Genomic DNA, 15,063 nt, shown 5'->3' with positions numbered 1-15,063 from the left:
TCTGTAAACGTAAAGAACTGTCATGCTGTAAGTAAAAGATTAATTTTCAAAATATTTGCAGGTAACATTGCTGCTTAAAAATTATTCATTTCCAGAGTAAGAAAATGAAAACAACAACAAAACAAAACTACTAAGGGAAAACTGTAAACCCTCATTTATTTTGTTAAAAATAAAAATGGCAATAAAAGCAATCTTCACTGTCAAATATTGAAGTTCTACCATATGAGTGTGTCCGGTGTTTTGCATACATGATGTCTAATCTTCACAATACACTTACAAGGGAGGAACTGCTTTTGCTGATGAGAAAGCAGGGGCACAGAAGTCAGGTGATTTACTGCAGACCTCACCACGAGTGAGTGGCAGCGATGGGATGCAAAACGAGGTTACTTTGACCCTAAAGCCAGGGGCCTTTTTGCTGCTCTGCACCTCACTTCGGACTCTGCAAATACAAGAGATCCCCACAATGCCTAAGACATGCCTCTTCTCCTTCCGCTTTTAAAGACGGCTAATTCTCTGTAATGTGCCTCTGGCTGGCAGGAATACTTGAAAGCTGGATGGAGCTTATTCCCTCCTTGGTGTTAATGCTTAACTAAGGCCAGGTCAGTTTTGTTGCAATCCTTTGCTGTGTCCTCCTCAGAGGCCAGTGGGATGGAAAATGCTGGTGGAGTGGGAGTGAGGACCCATGGAAGGCCTGTGGGTGGATAGGTTCTCTGATTGATATGAGTGACTTTGGTCAATAGCATGTCTGATTCTGGCTCATGCATTTTGAGCATATATTCTCCTAGCCCACTCTCACTGCCAACAGTTATTTCACACACTGGCAGTGAGACAGTAAGTGCCTGGCCTTGCTGACTTGGTATCTGGGCAGCTAAAAAAGCACCTTACTGTTTGACAGCGAATCCATATACCCAGTTCTAGCAAAGTTCTTGGTACAGAGTACTTCTCAATAAATATTACGTGAATGAGTGCAGGCAGAATGCAGCAACTGGTGATAAGCATGCAGTATTTGAGAAATCAGAACTGGACAAAGGACTCAATTATATTAGGGACCTGAAATCAGAGGGAAAGACAACTGTGTGAGAGGAGGATGTTCCACATATCCTACACTTGACACTTAATCTTCATTCCAAGTGGGCCAGATTTGCCTAAAACTTCTCAGCACAATAGTGGATTACAGAATGTCATGCCCTTAATGTTTAGCTACTTAAAGAGCAAAATAAAACTACAGAAAAGAAAAAAAACTTATTCTGTAAGAAATACAAATTTTACTAAAGTTTGCTGTAATTTTCAAACATTCACTCTAGAGTTAAAGAGAAATAAAAAGAAAAAAGAACCATGAGGGTACTAAGGAACTTTCATAGTGTACAGTCTCCCAAAGAAGTAGAGTAGTTACTGAAATGTGAGCTCAAAATAGTGTGCTCTGACTCACTGACAAGGAGATAAACAGGCATCAAATTCTGGAGACATGCTATTGACCAAAGTCACTCATATCAATCAGAGAACCACAGAAATAGGATCCTTTCTTGAAAACCTTATTCCTGGTGACAGTTACTTTTTTCCTACTTTCAGTGGCCACATTTCTGACTTTTCCCCTCATTTATCTAACCACCCAATAATTTCCATATAAACAAACACCATCCACCTATGCTTCCATCCAGTAATTGCTCACTGTCTGTCCAGGGACTATGCTAGGTATTTGATAAAAAAGACACAATCTCCATCCCCTTAAACTCACCCTGTCACATGCAAGCTTTATGTAGAGTTGATTTCCCTATATACCTGAGACTACCTACTAAAACAGGTTAACCTACCAAAATGATACATAGAGAACCCATAGAGTCTACCATCATTATTCTGTACTGACTGTTGGTAAATGAACACTTCCTGGATTTTCCTCTTTAAGTTTTATTCCTATATCCAGCATGATCATTTTGCAAATGTCCCCAAAAGGGATGACATCTGCAATAATCCCTCTCTCGAAATTAACTTGGACTACACCAAGCAAAAGAGTAGGCCTGAGTCAGTATTCCCCATGAAAGCAAAGGTGATGATTGGATCACAAAGGAGCCAAGATGACCTGTTTAATAGTGTCCAATTGTTTCCAATAATTTCACTCTCAGTGCCATGGACAAATGTTACAAACAACCCTCTAACCTCGGAAGGGGAATTTATTTGAGCACATTTGGAATTAGGATTGCTTAAAAGGGAAAACAAATAACAATCCACTTTTCACTCCTGGCCTTCACATGGCAATAATTTACCAGCATTCCTTCAAGTCCCAGCAGCTTTGCAGCTCTCGGCCTTTAATCTGGAAGCTAAGTTCTGGCTCAAAGCCACCCTTCTAATGGATGAATCAGCAAAATGAATTGGCTGTCAGCTGTGTCCTCCAGTGATTCCAGCTTGCCTGTCAGAAGCAGCGTGTAGTCAGCTGCTTGGCAACACTAACCTTTTCCAAATTTGTCAGGGAAATGATTCAAGGCCATCTTTTGGTCGTGCCACTTGGTTAAACGCACTGGGGAACTAACGCTGAGAGTCCTCCCTGTTTCCTTATAGGTGAGTGAGAGCAGTTCCTCCCACATAATAGTCTCATCCACTCACAGCTTCACTGTACTAAGTCCACTGTCTCTTGACACTCTGCACACATTTTAGCATTTAATCTTCACAATAACCCCACAAGAAAGGGATGTTCTAGTCATCACACAGATACTGAGACAGAGCATCAGGGAAGCTAAGCAGCTTGCCTAAGATCTTGTAGAAGAGCAATAAAGCTGGTTTGGAACCAAGACGGATCTTTTTTTTTTTTTTTAATGTAATATTGCCACAGGTCTGCCATATATTTGTGTTCATTTATGTATTTATTTAGATGAACAATTATTTTGTAAAATGATTCTTTTAGAAGTTTTAAAGAACTATTTAAAATGCTTAGATTTTTTTCTTTCTAAAAATTAAGAACTTTCCATTACTGTCAAGCTAAGTCTAAGTTGATAGATACATTATGTTTAAGGACAAGAAGACTTAATACCAGATGTAGATTCCTTCCTAAGTTGATCTATAGATTTAATGTAACTGCAGTAAAAAAAAAAAAAAAATCCCAACATTTTAATAGAACATTGGAAAAAAATTAAATGAAATGAGAAACAAATCTGAACAGAAAACAGAACAGTGGTAGCCAACAGCAGGAGGAGGTCAACTACCAAGGAGATGAGGGAATTTCAGGGTGATGGAACTGCCCTAATATGTTGAGTGTGGTGGTGATTACACTTGTTGAAATGCAGAATTGTTCAACAAAGAGGGTACTTTTATTGTATATAAGTTATACCTCAATTATTCTGTGGAATTAGAATGATTGATTCCAAAATTTAAATGCAGAACGGGCCAACAATAACCCAGACATTTCTGAAGAAGAAAAGAAAGGGGGACTTGCCTGGGTAGCCAAATAAGCTTATTGTAAAGCTACAGTAATTAGGCAGTGTAGTTCAAAGACAAACAAAGTGACCGATGGCATAGAGGAGCCTAGAAACAGACTTATGCATCTGTCAAAGTTTGCTTTTGGACAGAGACAGCATGACAGAGTGTGTGAAAAAGGAAAATTGGAAAAATTGTTTATCCATAGGAAAAAAATGAAATTGAATTCTTACTCACACTATGCCAAAAAATCAACTCCAGATGGACGAAATACTTAAATGTTAAAAGCAAACTTGAAAAGAAAATATAAGTAAATATCTTTCTGAGCTTGAAGTAGGAAAGAATTTATGAAGATACAAAGTGTTAAGCATAAGAAAGATAATAAATTTGGCTACATTAATAGGAAAACTTTTGTGCATTAGAAGACACTTTAAAGAGAGTGAAGACAAGCTACAAAATGGAAGAAGATATTTGTAATATATGCAACTGATGGAGTTGAGCACCAGCATACATAAAGACACCTACACATCAGTAAGAAAGCGCCCAACAGAAAAATGGGCAAAAGACATGAAAAGCATGCACAGCCATTTCACAGAAAAGGAAGCATATGACAATAATTATATCAAGAAATGTTCAACCTCGGGAAACAAGATAACATGTTGTAGATTTGTAGTGGGAGGGAGAGAGCGAAAGGGAACAGGGAGGAGAAAGAGGGGTGGATGAATACAGGTGGGGAGAGAGATAAAAAGAAGTAAAACAAAAGGAAAAACAAGAAAATGATCAGCACAACATTTGGAAGAGTGGTTGCCCCTGGCAGGGAATCAGGAGGGTGGGGTAGGGTAGGAACAGCAGGTAGATGTAATTTATTGGCAATATGTTAGTTCTTTAGTTGAGCGGTGGTTTCCTAGGTGTTCATTACATCTCAACCAAATTGTTTAGGTTTCTGTTGTCTACCCTGTCCAATTAAGGGCCATTTCCAATACAGACTGTCCAAGTATGAAGGTCTATGAAAGACCAGGTTAGTTATTTCAGTGTCAATGTCTTCATTGGTATGCAGCTGCCCCTGAATGGTCCAGGTAGTGTAAATGAGCACTGCTGTTGAAATGCCAGACTTCTCACACCTTCCTCGGGAAGCTAAGGTCATCTGTACACAGCCAGTTCATCAGACAGCTAAAATCAGTTCATGGTAGCAAATGCTGGGAGTAGGGTGGGGGAGCACTTAGAAAAATGCAGGACACACTAATATGTCTGCATTTTTTTACAACGGCTATCCTCAACCAACATCCTGTTCTCAATTTCTAAGGGGATTACCTATATTCTTATTAATCCAATGTCTACAAGAAAGAGAAATATTTATCGGATACGTACTCTGCCAGGCACAGAAAATCCTGTAAATATTATCTGGACTTTATAGACAAGGAAACTGAGGTTCAGAAGAAGTGACTAGCCCAAGGTCCCAAAAATTATAAGTGGTTGGGCTGGGATGCAAACCAAAGCCTACATTGTTCTCATGACACGACGTGCACTGGAAGGGTCCCGGATCATATCATTTAGAGTTAACACAGGCATATATACCTGTGTGCAAAATGATCAGAGCCTGTCCATCTCTCCACACAACAGTTAGAGAAGGAATCTACCTGGTATATTAATCCACCACCAGAAGTGACATGTGCCAGCGTGGCCTCTGCCAGCTTTGCAGACCCAAACCCTACTCCCCATACACCAACATGGGCTTTCATGCTCAACAGTGTCTGCTTCAGATGCCCATTAAGACAACCTCCTCACTTCTCTTACAGCATCTGGCCTGGCCCTGCACTACTTTACTGTAATTCCAGGTTTTCACACCATGTCAGCATGACACCAAATGTTTTGTGTTTGCTTATTTACTTAAATATGAACATAATGGATACAATGTATTCTCATGTCCCATAAAATTTTAATCAGATTTTGGTTTTCAACAGCATGACCACTTTTCCACTTTTATCAGATAGGGAATGAAGGGTTTTATTTTGAATTCTACAAAGGAGCAAACTTTAAAATCTTTAAAGAAAGGAGTTAAGGCGAAACAAAACCAAACCATACCAACCTAATGGTCACTATGAACATTTTCCTCTGTTCAAAAACCTGACTTGGGATGTATTTCTCCTCAACCCATGCACAAGTCTCAGCAGACACTGAGGTGCAGGCAGGAATGGGCAATCTAATAGGAGCATGATGAAATACAGGTATTCCCAAATGTGCCAATAGGCAAAAGCAGGCCAGCCCAGAAAATGAGACCCTATGTTTTACCCTGTGCAGTCCATCCTTTCCCTAATGACAACATCCACTCTCTTCTCTAGAAAACCCTCAGAGTCTTCTAGATAAAGTCCCAACTTGCTAGTACACTATGCAGGGCCCTCAGTAATTACTTAGCCCTCACCTCAGCTCTTACTCTTTCCCCACATTTACCCAACAGACCCAGTCGCCCTTTGAGGAAGGGACCATGCTTTATTCATCTGTGTAGTGCCTGGGCTCTCCCAAGGTTTTTGGTGGGAAGATTATGGGAGGAAAGGGGGGGAAGAAACACAGCTTTTATATATGTTGGCAGCCTGTTCCTACTCAAGAGAAGAAAGTCAGAACTAGGATACATAGTCACAAAATATTCAGTTAAAAATCCCTGATCTAGTGGATGAAGAGCCCTGACTGGCAACAAGAGGAGGTGACTCTGATACTAAAGAGCCGATTCCCTTGTGCAGTAACAGTCCCTACACATCGCCACACCTGAGCCCGCAGTGATAAGGCCAATGGACTTGCCTCGGGTACAAGATGAGGATCACGGCTTGTGATTCCTTGTCCTTGTACTTCCTTCATCCTGTGTGTACTTCTCCAACAAATGGTAATTTTTTAAAAAGTACTGAGCCTGCCGAAACCGGTTTGGCTCAGTAGATAGAGCGTCGGCCTGCGGACTGAAAGGTCCAGGGTTCGATTCCGGTCAAGGGCATGTACCTTGGTTGCGGGCACATCCCCAGTAGGGGGTGTGCAAGAGGCAGCTGATCGATGTTCCTCTTTCATCGATGTTTCTAACTCTCTATTCCTCTCCCTTCCTCTCTGTAAAAAAATCAATAAAATATATTAAAAAAAAAAAAAAAAAAAAAGTACTGAGCCTGAAAGAGTGAAAACTAAGGCAATGAAAGAGATCCAAGCCCCATAAAGGGGACAGATGGAAACAATGAAGTAAGAAGCCGAGGCAACTTGATTCATTCATCTCTGCTTTTCCAAGGTATCCACTATAGCACTGATTCTGAGGAGGCACCCAAAAAGGAAATGAATTAAGGAAAAGGAAGCAGACCGTGCTTCCAAATATGTGAAGTGCAGAGCATGCTAGCAAGAGAAGCTAGGTGTTTACAAACACCTTCCACACACACCCCTCACTGGTTCCTTACCATAGTAAAGGTGGGTGTTATTGACAAGGCTGAGAGAAAACTCAACTAGCACCCAATGAGAAGTGGCAGAGTAAGGAAGAGTGTAATACTGGTTCTGCCATCTACAAGTCATGCCTATGACTCTGTGTTCTCTCCACATCATGTCCCTCGACTAAAGGAAGACAGGCACTCATTTTAATCACTGTCCAACACCTCATTCTACCCCACAGTTCTCTAATTAAGGTCAAAGAAGTAGCAAAGAAAACACTTTTTATAAACTGGACAGGCTGACATATAGATATAGTGACATTTACTTGAAGCCTATAATATAAAAAAGGGAGGTAAGAGAACAAAGTAGGAGAACCAAAGGTTCTGAGGCCCCAAAGACCTGGGTTCAAATCCTGCCCAAATCTTGAACTTGCCTGAGACAAGTCATCTGCCTTCCTGGGCTTCTGTTTCTTTATCCATAAAATGAGTATATCTACCTATTTTATAAGAAAGAGCAGAGAATATGTATGCAAAGCTTCTAGCATAAGACTGGCACATAGTAGATGCCTAATTAATGAGACTACTGCTGTTAAATTACAAAACATAATTCCGACAAACAGCACTATGCCCATGCCAATATAAGACATTCTACAGGGACACAGACTCAGTGAGCTGTAACTCGGTGAGCTGTGCCTGGAAGTTGGCTGATTCTGGGGGGGGGGGGGGGGGGGGGGGGGGGGGTCTTCCTGAGTTCCAGGGTAGGAGATTAGAAGGCCTTAGTGTACAGAAGTGACGAGGCTTGATATACCTAGGTCTGTAATAGCTCATGGAATACAGTTATCATTTAGAATTGGGATGCAATCTAGCAAAATCTTCCCTATGTAAAAATGTGGAAATAAAGTGGAAAATATAAAAAGCAATATATCAACCATACTCAACAAGTATAAAATCAAAAAGTCTAAACTATAATTTTTCAAAACTGTACCAAGATCAAAATTAGTCAATTAATTTCTACTAATCTACTGACAATGCAATAGTCTGCTTTTTAAACAGTCATTATCATTCAATTATTTAACAAACACTGGTCCTAGGTACTGTGCTGGGTGCTGTGGTGTGGCAGAAGGGTAGAGACATTCCCTACCCTGAAGAAGCCCGCATCTAAAGGAGAAGGAATGGAAAGGAACGGATTGTTAAAGGAACACCAGGTAGGTAAGAATCAAGGTGAGAAATAATTATTTTAACCTGAGGAGGGCAGGAGGGAAGAAGAGACAATAAATACAAGATATTAAAAAGTTGAGTGTAAGGGGAAAAGGCTGCTATTTAAGTGTTAAATTCCCATGGCCTACAACAACTGCCTTAGCATTTAATGAATGATGTCATTAAGGAACATTGCTTCCATTAACCAGACTGGTGGTATGTGTTTTTTTCTTTTCATGATTATAAGCTGAAAAGTCAATGAAAAAACAAAGCTGCCATTTATTGATTACTTACTATAACAAGAATTATGCTGTTTTATAAATGTACTTAGTTCTCAATTGTTCATTTATTTATTTATCCATTTATTTGTGAATACACATACTGATGCATTAAATTCTCATTTGTTCACTTACTCATCTATTCATTCAGTCATGAACAAACACACCATCTTCTAAGACTAGGCAACTGGAGCTGTGAGGGTGAATCAGAAACACAGTCCTTGTGTTCAGTAGGGAGGCCAAGACAGTGTACAGAGCTCCACGTGTGCTGAGGCTTAGAAAAGAGCAGCGCTCCAGGGTTTCCAGTGGAGAGCTGATCAAACCTAGGACACAGGGACTGTTTCCCCAAAGAAATGACATTGGGGTCTTTCCTGAGACTTGCAGGTTGGGAGGGTAACGGTGTTAAAATCACTGAGAGTGGGGAATTATGTTCTAGACCCGTGGTCGGCAAACTGCGGCTCGAGAGCCACATGCGGCTCTTTGGCCCCTTGAGTGTGGCTCTTCCACAAAATATCACGTGTGGGCGCACGTACAGTGCGATTAAAACTTCGTGGCCCATGCACAGAAGTTGGTTTTCGGCCTGGGTGAGTCTATTTTGAAGAAGTACTGTTGATATTTGGCTCTGTTGACTAATGAGTTTGCCGACCACTGCTCTAAACCAAAGGAACATGACCTGATCAATCTCTAAGTGAGGAAGCACAGTCTTGATTGAGGAACTGAAAGAAGACCTTAATGTTGGAGCCCTAAAGAGGGAGCAGAGAGGAACCCACAGTGAAGTTAGAGCGAGGACACACCACAGAGGGCCTCGGCAATGCTAAGTGCAGCAAGAGGCCCCACAGGGTTATTGCTCTGATGTGCACTTCTACATCACTGTGGGTGAGGGGGGAAGAACAGTAACAGAAATGGAAAGGCACAGAATAAGAAAAGAATTTCTAATGGAAATAGGAACACAGACATTTAATCATCATATAGATGGGGAAGAGCAGGCCTGGGAAGCTGCAGGCTGAAAAGGAGCAGGACTAGCCCAGAGAAGACAATGTTAGAGAGCTCAAGAAGGGAGCTATCGATGGACTTGTCACAGGTAAGAGCAGAGCGTCCAGTGGTGCTATGGTACAGAGGACACTGGGGAGCTTAGTAAGCGTAAGCTCGGCGCTATGAGGGAATACCACACAGGATGAGAGTAAGAGGAAACAGTGGCAAGGGGGGTGGATGCAGACCACGTTAATTTGTCAAAGGAGAGAAATGATCAGAAGCAAAGACGAATTGGGGTCTCACGAGTTCTTCACAAAGATGGAAGAAATCCAGAAGGTTTTCATGCCCTTGGAAAGAAGTTCCTGGAAGGGCTCAGGGGTGAGGGATAGCGCAAGGCCCCGGGGAGGAGATGTGTGGGATCCACTTGTGAGAGAAGGCAGGTGTGGGTGTAGAGCTTTGTAACCCTGGGGGTACGAAGCTGCGCCTGGAAGTTGGCTGTTCCCTGGGGGTGTTGGAGGAGGTGTTCCTGAGTTCCAGGGTTGGAGATTAGAAGGACAAAAAGAGAGTAAAGTCCATGGGCTAGTTACTGTGAGGATCCTGCCTGACACAGTGGTCTTCTTTGCAGAGTAATCAATCTGCCCATGCTCTTTTTCTCCTCAAATCAACCCCTCAAGGTGGGCAGTAGCTCTATTTTTACTCACACAAGAATAGGCTGAGAGAGGTTGAGTAACCTGCTGAGGGCCAAAATAACTAATTGGCAGAGCTGGATTTGAGTCCCGATCTCCTTATGGTTTTGATGACTACTTTAACCTACCCCTCAAAGCTGTCAACAAAGCAGCTGCTCTAAACCTAAGCTAAACAAACAAACAAACAAAGGTTTTTCACGAGTGCTGACACAGCTCCTAAAAAGATGGGGTAGTGATGTGCAGCAAGTAAGAAGGAATTTTAAAATGGACTCACACAGGAGCAGATGGAGTTCCAAAGAAGTTTAGAATTGGAAGTTGAGAGAGAAAAAGAGAAAACCTTTTTTTTTTTAAGCGAAACACATAACTTAAAATAGGAGTTGGGAAGCAATTCCATACTTAACAGTCTTGATGAACTTGACAGACAGCTGAAAGGCCTAAGCAATTTACAACATTCTTCACACTTCATGGGAGAAAATTAAGATTGATGTTTCAACTACACAAGAATAATTTAAAGCAAAATCAAAGCTCTCCTAGACTATGGGAAATGGCAGATCCTAAACGTCAAGAACACTGAATAATTCTTCTCCAGGGAAGTACATGTTTTTTAGTTAGACTATTTTATGAGTATCTTTAAGGCTTACAAACATATCACAAAAGAGTACAAATAAATAATAATCATGGTATAGAGAGGTCACCATGCATCAGGTGCTGCACTGGCTCTAATCCTAATACAGGGTGTCCCCAAATGTATACACACATTCTGAATAATTATAAAGGCAGTGCTTATTAAAATACATTTCATTTTCAAAACTGAGCCATCAACTGTCAGTGTATACATTTTCTGGGGGTACCCTGTATATTATTCTGTATTCTGTAATATCCTTAATATATTAATCTTAACATATTCCCTTTCATCTCTAATTCTACTTATACAAAACAGCCTTGTTTTGAATACGAATTTGAACAAATGGACAGGTTAAGTCACTTGCCTGATGTTACTGTGCTTGATGGTGGTAAATGGCACTCCAGAGGAGTGCCTTTTACGCTCTGATGGCAGCACAGTGTGCAACAGGTTTTAAATTGCAATAGCATCATCAGACAATACCTACCTTTACAACACGGAACCCACTCTGATGTTTTCTATTCTGTTTCTTTCTCCCTCCTTTTTTTTATACTGGTGTCAACCAGCACTGATTTCCTGGCTCACTAATGGGCCCTGACCCAAAATTTGAAGCACACCATAGCTCACTGACACCCACCTTTCAAAATGGCATTTCTAGGCAACAATGTGCTTTGTGTTTTAAAAGGTTAAACAACAAAAGAACTTTTAGGACACAACCTATTCACCAATCAGAGTCCACATGTAATGAACTGCTGGAGATAGTGGTTGGGTCTAAAGTCAGAATTAAGCAGGGTTCTTTAATCTGGACTAGTTCTCACTAACAAAGCTTTGGTTATCGGATACAAATACACACCAAATAAAAATGTACATCTCATATACCAAGACAATACTTTTGGACTACTTAACCTTGGCAGCTTGTGCAGCTGTTTATGAAGCACTGAATCCGCCACAATATTAATACTATTGTAATAAAACATAAGTTCACCATCTTTTTTCCACTTCCCATAATCAGACTTACAAAAAGCTTGACAGGGCATCACATTTTCATACTGAAAGGTTTCAATAGTTGAAAGGCTTAAAGTCTGTTTATAAACCAACCAGAAATGGGAGATGCTGTGCTGCAATATTTGCACTTTCATTAAATGTCTCTCTGTGGATGTTTTGATGGGTTTTCCTTTGATAAAAGAACTTACTTACACTTTCTGACTCAGCTTATTCATTAAACAATGAAATCCCTGAGGAAAAGGAGAAGAAAAAATGAGAATGACAGGCCCTTATCAGCCAGGCAGGGCTAAGCTATCTCACGTGCAAGATGAGTCATTACCCTTGGGAAGGAAGGAATCAGTCACCCAAAAAAGGCCTCTCCCAACCTAATAAGAAAGGAGTTACAGAAATTACGTATAAATTCCACATAGATGGGGCAATCCTGCTGTGATTCTCTAACCATTCCTTGCCACACCACCACTCTGGAACCAGTCAGTGCTCTCACGATGGCACCATGGAGCTACCCTATGAACAAGTCCTCCTTCTGGTCCTGCCTTTCATCTCTTCCCCAACTCCTCAGCCCTGAAATCCATCTATAGATGTAGAACATTCTGAAATCTGCATCAAATGTCCACTCACCATTTCAGTGTCTCCAGGACATCCCACATATGATCTGTCACCACCAAAAAGGTTTGAAAAAATGCCAATACAACTTCATTTAACACTTAGGCCAGCTGCCTCTGTGGCCTCCTGGAACCCTAACTGGCACTGTGCCAGCCCTTTGTGGAGCGTAAATAGATTAACAACAAAAGGAATGAATCCTGCTCTTCAGAGTACAGGTTGCCTTGGGACAATGAAATGTATTTGTTATAATTGGCAATATTTGACTTTAGAAAAGAAGTGTACAGAAAGAGTCACACACTTTTTCAATGGGGAAATAAGTGAAGAAGGATGAAGTTAGTCTTATTTTCCGCATCAGTTTTACTCTTTCCCTTTGCTGAGACGATGTGCCCAACAACTGATTTATTTCTCGGGTGGGTTCCATCTGCAGATTGTACACTAAAACCCTAAGGATTATCAAACCTCCCAAAAGGGCAGCACAAAACTGAACAAGAATTATTTTTTTATTTTAAAGTCCCATCTTGGCATTTAACACATTAATTCTACACTGGTACTATTTTTCGCCTTTTAAATTACCAACTTGCATCACTGTAGACTTCATGATTTTAGGAAAACTATGTCACCTCTTTATTTTCCTCACCCATAATTTGTTTCCCTGTCATGGAAGGCCATTGCTACAAGCGGTGTTCAGGTCTGACATGAACACATTTAGGTGCCAAAGCAGCTTAAACAAATGCACTGACATTTCTCTAGTTAAACAAATACTTTATACACAGAGGGGCAGGAGAAGGAAAGAGGAGAAAGAGGGAAAGTGGGACAGGGAGAAAGGAGGCAGGGAGAGCATGCCAGCATGAGAGTTTTTCCCATTTGATGAGTAAGTGCTTTTAGAAGGTGGCAACTCCCAAAATTCAGAGAACTAACAAGTTCTTCACCATTTGTGCACATTTAAAGAACCTGTGAAATTCTTTGCCAGCAGGGGAATAAGGAAATTTTTTTTAAAAAAGTGATACTGACATTGTTCAGCTTTCCTATCTTTCAGTTGTTAATATTTCTAAGTTGTTATAAATATTCTTATTTTCTACATCCTAAGGTGAAATTAATGTAGACCTTTTTGTTTATTTAGACAATGCAAAATAAACTGGTTAGATTTTTAGAAGTCATGTCTTGCATTTGAAAACATTTACATACAAATAACCAATACAATGGCAAGTGTTATAAAACTGCTTCATATTAAAGAATTTTGGGATATTTGATAAGATTGTATCTTAAAATTCCCAATGATGTAAAGGTTTCCCACAATGTCAAAATACTCAACACAAATTAGGAATTTGAAAAACAACTTTGGAAAGTCAAGTATCTGAACAGTAGTACACAGAATGTTCAATAATGGAGCATTTGTGGATTAAAAAAAAATACTCTCTACATTTATTTTTCCCTATAAAAATATTACCATCCTTTAAATTATAACCTGAGGTCCCACATCTAATGCCTCTAACTTAAGTCTCATTTTAAAGCATGTAAACTCAAGTATGTCTGTTTAATGAATGAATTTACTTACCCTGCCTTTGCATAGATATTATGATTTGATTTTTTAATTTCTAATCTTCAACCGAGGATATGTTTATTGATTTTTTTTAGAGAGAGAGGAAGGGAGAGAAAGAGAGAGAAACATCGATGTGAGTGAGAAACATCTATTGGTTGACTCTCATACATGTGCCCCAACAGGGGATCAAACCCACAACCTAGGTATGTGCCCTGACTAGAATTGAACCCACAAACCTTTTTGGTATATGGGATGACGCACCAAGTATGCCACCCAGTTGGAGCCTATGCTATAATTTTAATGAAGAAAAATATGTATATGTGACAGCAACTTCCCTGGGACCCAGATGTAAAGCTCCACAAACCACATTTTTCCAGTGAGCTCACAGTGTCCCAGCCCCGTGCCTGATTAGGACAACAATTAGAGTCCTTCACCAACAGGAAAGAACAAGCTAAGCTTGCTTCGAAGCCTACAACTTGATCCTTCTGTCAAAACCAAATTGGTGTCTAGGAAGTCCAAGTTACAGACTCTGCTGCTATATAACAGACTTAGTGAGATAATCCACAGGTTTGAGTCACAAATGAAATCATTTTTATTAATATAAAAAGGAACATATTTTCATTAACTAATTCTCATCTTGATTTGGGAGCCAACTGTCCTGCTATTACATTTAAGTGATATACAAATGAGAACAGATGAGACAGCAAATGTTAAAATGCAGGCAGAGGCATGAAAAATAAAGAAGGAAGTCGGCTGGCAGAGCCAAGTTTATCTGCTACTCCACCCTGAGTGTTCACAGCCAAGAGCTGATAGAGGGCCTTTGGTAAAGTAGGTAGAAAAAAGCCCCAGGACTCTCAGGTTGCCAGGCAACATGCCACATTTTATTAAAGCAGGAGCAGTGAGAATCCTCAGGGGGCTGGCTGGAATGCTGTGTCATGTGTTCTCTCCCAGGCTCACAGCTGGTCACCTCCCCTTGCACAGTCTCTCCCCATAAATATGCTCTTGCGAGACTGCAGGAGGAAGCAGCTACCTGAATGTAAACCGAAAATCAAGGACAAGGAGCAAAACACAAGCCAACTGGGGCTTGTTCTTTTTCCAACTTAAGCCAGAGTGCAGCCAGAATTCATGGCTGTTGCCAAAAAGAGCACAGGCAGACCCTGTGCTTGGTTCTCCAGAAGCCTTGACTAAATGCTGTCTAGATTATACATAAAATAAAATAAAAATTTGACTGCTTCATTATTTAAAAGATTTTAATAAACATTGTATGAGCAGAATGGCACAGTGGGATGAGTGTGCACTTGAGGGTGAGACAGTTCTACCACTGGACTACCACTTCACCTCCCTGGACAACTGCTTTCTTATCCTT

At 40.5% G+C, this 15,063-nt stretch overlaps 1 protein-coding gene across 1 annotated transcript in view; it reads right to left on the bottom strand.

Annotated features, from left to right (window-relative positions):
- PARN (poly(A)-specific ribonuclease) overlaps positions 1-15,063 on the bottom strand; it is a 149,767-nt gene that overhangs the window by 41,445 nt on the left and 93,259 nt on the right. The gene's annotated exons all lie outside the window — the stretch shown is intronic.

Source organism: Myotis yumanensis, unplaced genomic scaffold (genome assembly GCF_028538775.1).
Source record: "Myotis yumanensis isolate MYYU_CA2020_CCGP unplaced genomic scaffold, mMyoYum1.0.hap1 SCAF_4, whole genome shotgun sequence".
Lineage (NCBI taxonomy): Eukaryota > Metazoa > Chordata > Mammalia > Chiroptera > Vespertilionidae > Myotis > Myotis yumanensis.
Note: the sequence above shows the minus strand (reverse complement) of the source record. Positions and strands in the feature narration are given on the sequence as shown.